Source organism: Musca domestica, unplaced genomic scaffold, assembly GCF_030504385.1.
Source record: "Musca domestica strain aabys unplaced genomic scaffold, Musca_domestica.polishedcontigs.V.1.1 9, whole genome shotgun sequence".
NCBI lineage: Eukaryota > Metazoa > Arthropoda > Insecta > Diptera > Muscidae > Musca > Musca domestica.
Genome location: NW_026712435.1, coordinates 4,484,368 through 4,494,592, shown reverse-complemented (window position 1 = coordinate 4,494,592; position 10,225 = coordinate 4,484,368). Strand labels below are relative to the sequence as shown.

At 38.2% G+C, this 10,225-nt stretch overlaps 1 long non-coding RNA gene across 3 annotated transcripts; it reads right to left on the bottom strand.

Annotated features, from left to right (window-relative positions):
- Positions 1–1,700: 1,700 nt before the first annotated feature.
- Positions 1,701–3,476, bottom strand: LOC131806901 (uncharacterized). Of its 3 annotated transcripts, none has more exons than XR_009344221.1 (3): positions 2,732–3,476; positions 2,487–2,673; positions 1,701–2,405 (listed from the first exon to the last, which is right to left on the bottom strand). It is a non-coding gene; the product is annotated as an uncharacterized LOC131806901 (long non-coding RNA). The 3 variants fall into 3 exon arrangements; XR_009344220.1 differs by having other exon boundaries at positions 1,701–2,673; positions 2,732–2,915; positions 2,967–3,476; XR_009344219.1 differs by having other exon boundaries at positions 1,701–2,673.
- Between the last annotated feature and the right edge of the window lie 6,749 nt (positions 3,477–10,225).

The following is a 10,225-nucleotide window of genomic DNA, read 5'->3' as shown; positions in this document are numbered from 1 at the left end:
GACCTTAATCAGGCCATGGTAAATGATATAAGACAATTAAAAAATATCATAAAGGCAACTGAACTTCAAATATAAATGACTGCCTTCTTAGAAAACCCTTAGTCTGGAGCGCACAACATGCCTATACTGGCTTAAGTGTATGCCCAACAGGGTATGCGGCGCTTCCTCGTATAAATAACCATCTCTGTTTTAGATGGGTTGACGCCAAGTCCATTGACTGGTGCACATCATGATAAATTGACAAGAGCTCCTTGCATTGGGTCTGAAATAGTTTGCAGGAATTTCCCAGCAATAAATAGAACCAGATTGTTATTGTAATCCGTTTTTTTTCTAGACCTATTAATATATAATTTATCACCAAAAGCCGTAGAAGTATATTTTAATACATATAAACGAAACAATAAAATATACCTGCTTTTTCATTTGCTGACTTATGGACACCAATTTTTATACCCTCAATCATATGGCTACATCGAATAACTTTGAAAATCATAATATTTGCATCAGTGCGAGGCCAGGTGCGAAAATGGACAATATAGGTCCACTCCGTCAAGTAAAGGCTCAAATCTGTCAAATTATACACATCACTATATTTTTATTAACCCAAGGTCTGGTGTGAAGAGGGAATATAACTTTCCACTCCGTCTGGTACCTTCTCACAAAGGGTCAAAATTTTGAATTAACATCGGAATTAACATAGGATCGAAATTAACATCGGATTCCATTCAGACTTGGTACATCTCAATATTTATCAACACAAGTTCTATTATAAAGATGGTAGAGACCGGACCATTTCTTCCGGTACCTCCCAGACATAGGGTCAAGATTTTGAATAACCAAACGAAATAAACATCCAGTTCTCTACAAATTTCACACATGCCATTATTTTTACTAACACAAGATCTGCTTGAAAATGGACTATATAGGCGCGCCTTTTCTGGTACCTCCCCACATAGGGTTCAAGACTTTGAAAAAAACAAAACGCCCAAGGAAAGCGAAATAAGCACCCAACTCTCTTCAAATTTCACATATGCAAACATGTTTGCTAACGCAAGATCTGTTGTGAATGATATATATTTGCGAACCCCGTCTGGTACCTCACCCACAGAGGGTCATAATTTTCAATACTTTTATCTGTTATAACATGCGAAACAAGTTAGTGTTTCTTTACAACTATAATGCTATATCTAAATATTTCTCTAAACCGGAACCCTGAAATGAATATGGAATTGATGATTTCGCTTAAAACTGGATATAACATTTCGACTGTCTTATAATTTTGCCCATACCAATATTTTTATCTTTATTTGAAGAAGTATGAAAATGGAATTCTATATATCTTTTACCTCACGCACATTTTAACTTTTTCTAAAAATTACCACTCATTTCATATAAAGTGAGAGAAGTAGTCGATATAGTCCAAACCTGGTACCGCGCAATATTTATATGATATGTATTTAGGTCCAAAACCAAATGACCCATTCCTTTAAAACTAACACCATAGAGCGTCAACAATTTGAATGATCATAGCTAGAGTCAAAATATATTTAAATAATGGAACATTGAGTAAACATCTGTCAGCAAAACCGATTGATACTTTTTAACTTGTTTTCTTATACAAAACTAAATTTTTTAGTCTATTTTCATTGAAATGCATAGCTGTGCATATTCATTATCGGGTTTTTAGATGTAAAAAACGCTTGTATTTTGTTATAAACCAAAAAATATGCTTTAATTTAATAATTTACACTTTGCAGATTTTCAAGAATACAAATGCCGTTAATCCCATTTTTTTCTGAAAAATTTACTAGATTGATTTTCCTAGAAATTTAGTTGGCAGCCCTGCTCACGTCCCCTGCCGCACGGTGCTGATGAGGTCGATCTAACTGTTGATCGCTTGTCGCTTCAGTGCAATTCGTAAAGTAAGTAGTGGCCAACAGATTGAGACTCTCTAGAGCAGTCCAACGTACCGTTGGACTTAGCCAAACTTGGATGCTTCATCGACACCTACTATGGGCTCAGTATATCAGACCCAAGATTTCCGTTTAGCCTTCTGGATCTCAACGTTGTAATTATTGAAAGTCTTATACGCCTCCCAGTCCGTAGTAAGTTGGCTCTATTATATAAGCTTCTGCTTGCTTAAATAAGACCAGTTAGGTGCGTAGACGACCAGACCGGTTGGCATTTCTTGCCAGGACAGGCCTTTTCTTTGCATTTAAATAAGACTTTTGTTATGAAATTCTGCCTGTACATTACCTTTGTATCTCAGTCTCAATGTAGCATAATCTGTAAATTTATCCCACCGAGCCTTCCTTGGATTCCTATGGGGTTTTTATTTACTTTCCAGTTCAGTATGAGCGATTCATCCACATTAGTTAGGGTAAGATCAATGACTTCCTCCCTATCTTTGTTTTGAAATAGAGGCTTATTTCTCCTCTTACATATTTTGAGATTATGCCTGAGAATAAATTCAAAAAACGACTTACCTCTGGCATTGGTATTCTTACTGACCCATTGAAAGTGGTGCGCGTTGGCATCACATCCAGCGATAAAGTTGCCCTTGCTTCCCAGCTCCGCGAACTACTTGGCCTGGTGGGTTGGGGTACTCGTATGGCAGGTACAAGGAGAAGATTACGAGAAGTCTCCAATCTAACCGCCGTAGCGTCTCCTACCCTAAATAATTAAGGAAGATTAAGTAAGGGTTATTTTTAGTGACGATACACGTTCTAACCTTATCTCCGTTGGAGGTGGTGATGTACCGTTCGCTCCCTAGAACAGATAGGTGAAATTCAACTCCAGCCACTTTGCAGTGATGCAGATTAATCTGCATGATGGTAAGTAGCTGCTGCCTCCTTCCTCTTACTGCAGCAGTGCTAGACGGAACCGAATCCACAGTGCAGCTTTTCCCCACGTACCTGAAGGTAGTCCTGGCTATTAGTATGGTTGTATATTGTAAGAACACGTACCGGATACACTGATGGTGGTGGCATCCATTGCCTCAGGATGCGGTTCCTCCGTTGACCGTCCCCTCTTCATCATTGGACGAGAGGAGGGTTCAGGCTCCTTCGGTTCCACTGAGACATCGATGCCTTCTTGTTCTTCCGCTTCTGCGCATATTGGCTGGAGTTTTGGATTCAGACGTGTCCTGAACCTGAAGGCTAACCGCATCGGAGCATGCCGATAGTTTCTCCTTCTCGAGTCTTGACCTCAACGGAGCGCCGGGTTGACTGTTTCCGGTGGATTTATGGAATGATTGAGATAAGAATATGACAGTGACGTTTAATTCCTCATCAGGACGAAGAACTTAGTAATGTGCAGTCATTCGAGGAAAGCTGTTTTGTTTTTTTAATCTGTATACAAACTGAGAAAATTGTGGATGATTTGGGTAATTAGATGTGTTTTGATAGTAGGATCTAGTGCGATTCAATTAAAACACATAAATTTGAACTGACACTTAGTGTCCAAATTAATTTCCTTCCAAGCACATGAACTTGAAGGAAGCCGCCTAGATAGTAATTAAAACTCTTAGTTTAGTCACTACAAAAGACGACTGAATTTTCTTTATTTCTGGTTGTCTTTATATACATAATTTCTTAACATAATTAATTAAAAAATGCTATTGATAAATGCTGATATAAATTAATTGTAATGTGGGTCGGTTACTAGTAGACATTAAATGCTATGTAAGCAAAATAAATAAATGTGTTAAAGAAACTTAAAAACATTGCAAAAAGTGAATGAACCAATGGCCAATGAACTAAAATAAAGAAAATTAACTGTAACAATAAAATAGTCCAAAAATGTGATATAATAATGCTGTATAAGCAGTTTAAAACTTATAAATATGTAGGTGTGCTTGATTTTTGTATTTATTGTTTGTTTTGGTAATTAAATCTAAAGTATGTTTATAGAACAATAAAAAAAATATTTATGTATGTTTTAACATTATCCGCCGCGTTGACATTGTTCAATGATTGCGCCTGGGTTGGATGCATGTGGGAATGACTCCATTGTAACATCGATTGTTGATTGATGAGATCTTATAGCTGGTGTAGGTATGAATTGAGATGGCTTCTTAAATTTTGTGTGGATCCTCCAACTCAGCAGGCCAAGTAAAATAAGAATGCAGCAAGCTAAAGATGCGTAGCTAACTGCATGATGATGTTGATTTGATGAGTGTATTAATTGTGGTAGGTGTTTTAGAGTTGATTCATGCAACTGTTTTTGTATATTATCCAATTCTTCTTGATGAATCTTGTAAGAGGTGGTATTGGTATTTGTTGAAACCTTTTCAATTTCCTCTTGTCGACTTATATATTGAATGCCTTTCAATCTTACATAGGATGTATATAAACTACTGGAAGCTGCAAAATGTCCATGTATCGTAACAAATTTGTTTTTTATTACGCAGTTAGGACCAATTTCCATTATTCCGGAATTTTTAATGATGATGAGGTTGGTTTCAGATCCGCATACCATTGAAGATTCAATATCGGCTGTAGTAGCAAAGATTCATTTATTTTGATGATGTAATTGACTCCAAACTGCTGTTCCAGTAATTTTGTGAAGACGGCAATTGCTAGTTGATTGGTTATTGAAGATATTGATCTCGCAAGGGTTAACAAGTGCATTTTTCTTGAGCTTTGACTGCTGATTTCTGCAAATATATTCATCATCGTTTGGTTTGAGGCAGCTTGAAATATCCTCTGATTTGACAAGAATATATTCTTCTCTATGTGTATCGGTAGATATGTATTCCGTTTCTGGTTGAATGGCGATTAAGGTGTCATTTTGTATTGTTGGAACTGCAACTATTTTGAACAACTCAAAAAACTGTTGGTTAACTAAGGGTATCTTCACTTCAAAAATGATTTCATATTTTGTAACTGCCCCTTTGACACTCATAAGCTTATAAAGTTGAATCAAATTGTCACCTGATGTTGGCAAAGCATGTGAAATTGGAAGATTAGCCTTAATGACACTAATTTCTTCTTTCAATTGATGAGGAGCCAATAACAGGGGACTTATTTTTCCATGATGAGTATCAGTAAGCACATTAATGATTTCGGCCTGTGTTCTCTGTAGATTTATTGCGGATAACATCAAATGCGTTGATAGAAGTCCAAACAGTTGAGAATTGTTGAATTGGGCGGATTCTTCAGCTATGTCGTTATTGTGTTTGTCAATCATTTTCAAAATCTCCCGTATTTTTTGATGAGTGTTAATCTCATCCTGTTTTATAACATTAATAGTTGAATCAATTATTGAAGTCTGATTTTTCAATAGACTGATTATGTGGTCCTGTTCGCCTTTTGCCTGATTGATAGTCTTTGACATTTCTTCCGCATAGTCCGTATCAAGAACGCCAAAAAGTGAGTGCGCAATATTCCCAATTATGTTGAATGGAGATCTTCTTACACGTTTGTTGATGAATAATTCTTTGTCTTGTAGTAATTCATTTTTCGTCTGCTTCAGGTTGTTTACAAAAATGTTGCACATCTCATGCTGATGCATTACATGGCACATTTGCTGCAACGTTTGTAAGCCGGATGCCAATGACTCTATTCCGAAACAAAGGGCTTTAAGTCATAATATACTAACATCTTCCATTGTGCTGTATTCAGTTTCATTGTTCCTAACCCTTCAAAATATAATCCCGGATCATTGTGAAATTGTGTAACTTTCAAATTGTTGCACAGGACCATAGGTATTACGAACAATGTTAATAATACTGATAGTATTATAGGACTGTTTGCAATTCTCACTCTTTTTGCCGGAATGACATCTCTTCCATGTTCATCTGTTACCGATTTTTTCTTGTGGGAAATTGTGCTTTCTTGAGTTGTATCTTTGTCAATTATAGCATTATCATGATCTTCTGGAAACAGTGGTGCTAGTCGATGGATGGCCCGCTTGAATACTCCGGTTGGGGTTTTTATTTCAGCAACTCTTACAGCTCCGTCATCACCGAAAAATACGTTAAGGACTCTCCCTAATGGCCACTTCATTGGAGGTAGATTGTCTTCATTTATAATGTCCATATCTCCTTTTCTAAGATTGGGCATCTTTTGCCTCCATTTGTTACGTTGCTGGAGTTCTTGTAGGTATTCTTTCGACCACCTTTTCCAGAATTGGTGCTTAATATGCGAAATTAACTTCCAGTGTGTTATCCTGATGTTTTCGAAGTTTCTGCTCTACTATCTACCTGCGAAGTTAGAGCTTCGCGGATTAGAAAATGTCCCGGCGTCAATGCTTCAAGGCAATCTGGATCGTTTGAAAGAGGTGTGAGCGGACGCGAATTTAAAATAGCTTCGATTTCTACTATTATTGTCTCTAATTCTTCATGAGTAAGTGTTTCCGTTGAAACACTACGGACCAAGAGACGTTTTGCGGACTTCACTGCAGCTTCCCATAAGCCTCCGAAATGCGGAGCTCTTGGTGGAATGAAATGGAACTGTATGCCCTTGGAACTTGCAGCTGATAAAAGTAGCTCTTGCGCCTTGTCCGAATATAAGGTTTCTGATAATTCCTCTAAACTATTTTTGGCTCCAACAAAGTTTGTAGCGTTATCGCAGTATATATTTTGGCAGTGACCTCTGCGAGCTATAAATCGTTTAAGAGCGCCAATGAATGATTCGGTTGATAGGTCCGATACGAGCTCTAAATGAACAGCCTTTGTTGCAAAGCAGCAGAATACAGCGACATAAGCCTTTGTTGGTCGCTTGCCCCTGACCTTATAATGTATCCAAAATGGCCCACAGTAGTCGACTCCAGAGTTGATAAATGGTCGAGCAGGAACTACCCTTGTTGCTGGCAAATTTCCCATTATTTGTTGATACAGTTGTGGTCGCGCTCTATTACATTTTATGCATCTTTGAACGGTAGACCTTGCTGTTATCTTGCCTTTTATTGGCCAGAATCGCTGTCTTATTGCGTTTAACAGAGCTTGAGCTCCACAATGTTTATTTTCTTCATGAACTGTCTTAAATAGCAATTTCACCAAAGGATCATTATAAGGCAATATCATTTGGTGTTTCGCATCCATTTGTAGCATAGCATGTTCCAATCTTCCTCCAACCCGAAGAATGCCTTCATCATCCAAAAACGGTGATAAACTGCATAGCGAGCTATGCTTATTAATCTGCTTTTCAGCCTTCAATGCGTTGATATCAGCCGCAAATTCGGATGATTGTACGGCTTGAATTATTCGACGAAGGGAGTCGTCTAATTCGTTGGAAGACACTGCTATATGTTGAGGCGTATGCCAAAATTCTTTGTAACTTCCTGAATGAATTTTTGTGCTCGATCATATGTATTAGATGCATGTCAGAAGCTACTATTGACGTCGTAGCTGCAGTCTTTAACTCCATGCTATTTGTTATATCCTCTTGCGGAGAGAATTTGGTCGGCCATAGTTCTTCCTTTCCATGAAGAAAAACTGAACCATGATACCATAATCGGCATTTAGAAAGATCAGCTGGCGAGAGTCCTCGGGATAAAATGTCGGCAGGATTTTCTTTTGACTTAACGTGGTTCCATTGTTCTGGCAATGTTAAGTTTTGTATGGTGGATACCCTATTAGCCACAAAAGTCTTATATACGTTGGACCTTGATTTTATCCAGGCGAGTACTATTTCAGAATCAGTCCATAAAAACATCGAACTATTCTGAAGCCTTAGGTCATTTTTCACCCTGGTAGCCAGTTGAGCTGCTACCACTGCGGCACATAGCTCTAATCGCGGTAGAGTTTGTTTTTTCAAAGGAGCTACCCTGGATTTAGCACAGATCAGACGTACAACTACTCGTCCATCTTTTCCAATAAAACGAATATAAATAGCCGCGCCAAAAGCTCTTTCCGATGCATCGGCAAACACATGCAACTGGATTTTCGTCGGGAACTCCCCACAGAATACATGTCGCGGTATCTTAAAGTTGTTGAGACCTTCCAATTCCCTTCGAAATGTTTTCCAAGTGGCACAAAGTTTTTCGGGTAATGCTTCGTCCCAATCTAATGTATGTTGCCACAGCTGCTGAATAAATATTTTTGCCTTCACCACAATCGGTGCAAGTAGGCCAAGCGGATCAAATAATTTTGCTAGTTCAGACGTAACTACTCGTTTTGATATGATTTCATTATGATCAATGTTCGTTTTTACACAAAATTGATCTGCTTGCGGCATCCAATATAATCCCAACGTCTTTATTGTTTGAGATTCGTTGAGATCCATGTTCACTTCTCGATCGCTATGTGGTATGTCCTTCAGCAATCTTGGTGTATTGGATGACCATTTCCTTAGAATGAAGCCGTGTTGTCTCAAGATTGTTATTAACTCCTTTTGTATTTCAATAGCTGTACTTAGGCTATCTGCACCGCCGAGACCGTCATCCATATAAAAATTATCTTTCAGCATTTGTGAGCCTAATGGATAACGCTCCATGTTCTCGTTTGCAATCTTTTGTAAGCATTTTGTAGCCAGATACGGTGCTGAACGTGTCCCATATGTGACCGTATTAAGTTTGTAATAACTGACTGGATGGGATGGATCCTCTCTCCAGATAATTAGCTGATACCTTTGATCATCGGGATGCATTAAAATCTGCCTGTACATCTTTTCAATATCGGTTGTGACGACGAATTTTGGCAGTCGAAACCTCAGCAAAATAGAAAACAATTCACTTTGTACGATTGGTCCTGTATACATTAGATCATTTAACGATTGACCTGATGAAGTTTTCGCTGATGCGTCAAATACAACCCTAAGTTTTGTTGTTGTACTATCGGGCTTGAGAACACAATGATGCGGAATAAAATATTTAGGATTTGATACGGTACACGCGTCAATCTTTTGCATGTGTCCTAATTGTTCATATTCTCGCATAAATTTAATGTACTGACTTCGGATATCTTCCGTCTGTAGAAGTCGGCGTTCAAGGCTCATAAATCGGTTATAAGCCATTGCATGTGATTTCCCCAATGCTGTTGGAGATTCTTGAAACGGAAAGCTGACGATGAAACGACCATTCTGATCCGTCTTAACATGTTGATTGAAGTGAGATTCGCAAAGGGTTTCTAATGGAGACATGACCTTTTCAGTTGATTCCACTTCCTCAAGTTTCCATAATTTTTCGATAGCTTGTTCCAGTGATGTTTCACTAAAAATTGCTCATGTTAGCGCTGCTGATGTGTCGTCCGTTGACGATTGTTGAATTAAACCACCTACAATCCAGCCAAGCGCAGTATTTTGGAGTATGGGTTGATGACCATTTAGTTTTATTGTGCCTGGTTGAATTAAACTGAAGTAAAACTCAGCTCCGAGTAAAATGTCAATTTTTCCTTGAACGTTAAAATTAGGGTCTGCTAATCTAATATTCTTGGCAATTTGCCAGTTTTGTATATCCAAATCATGATTTGGTTGCGGAGGTATAATTGTGGGCAAAACAAATGCTTCCAAATTTGTGGAAAATTCAGAATTGCTTGATAACATTTGTATGTTTACCCGATGATAAGCCTTCTTCTGAATCCTTCCGACTCCGGAAATAGATAAAGAGGCATCTGCTGTTCTAAGTGACAATTTTTGTATGAGTCTTTCCGTCACAATGTTCACTTGCGAACCCGAGTCTAACACCGCTCTAAATTCGCCTGACATACCGTTAGTCGCTTTGATGATGACTCTAGCCGTTGCTAGAATTACATTTTTCTGATCTTCTGCTGATGCCGAAGAAACTGCAGTAACGTTGACTGGTGCGATATCGATATTTGTTGGTGGTGATTGATTTGAGGCCTTCGGCGACGGTTGAGATTTTTTTGGCAAATGTAGCAGTGTATTGTGCTTATTACTACATATTTTGCAGTTGCCAGAAAAACAAGTTTTTGCTGCATGGTCCGATTTGAAACAATTTACACACAATTTATGTTGCTGTATCCATTTCAATCGCTCACCTTCTGTCATTGCCAAGAACTTCTTACAATGATAAATTGGATGGGAGTCGTTCTTGCATAGTTTACAACTCCTGTGATCCTCCACTGATGTTACGGACGAAACAGTTTTGATTGAACCCTTGTGCGTAGATGCCGCTTTTCCAATCGATTCCATTGATTCGAATTGCAGTTCCAAAAATGAAAACAGCTCTTTCATAGTAGGAACTTCCTTCGGATTCGCCAGTGATTGCATGAATCGTATGTACAGAGCGTGATCCAATTTCTTTGTGATCAATTGAATCAATA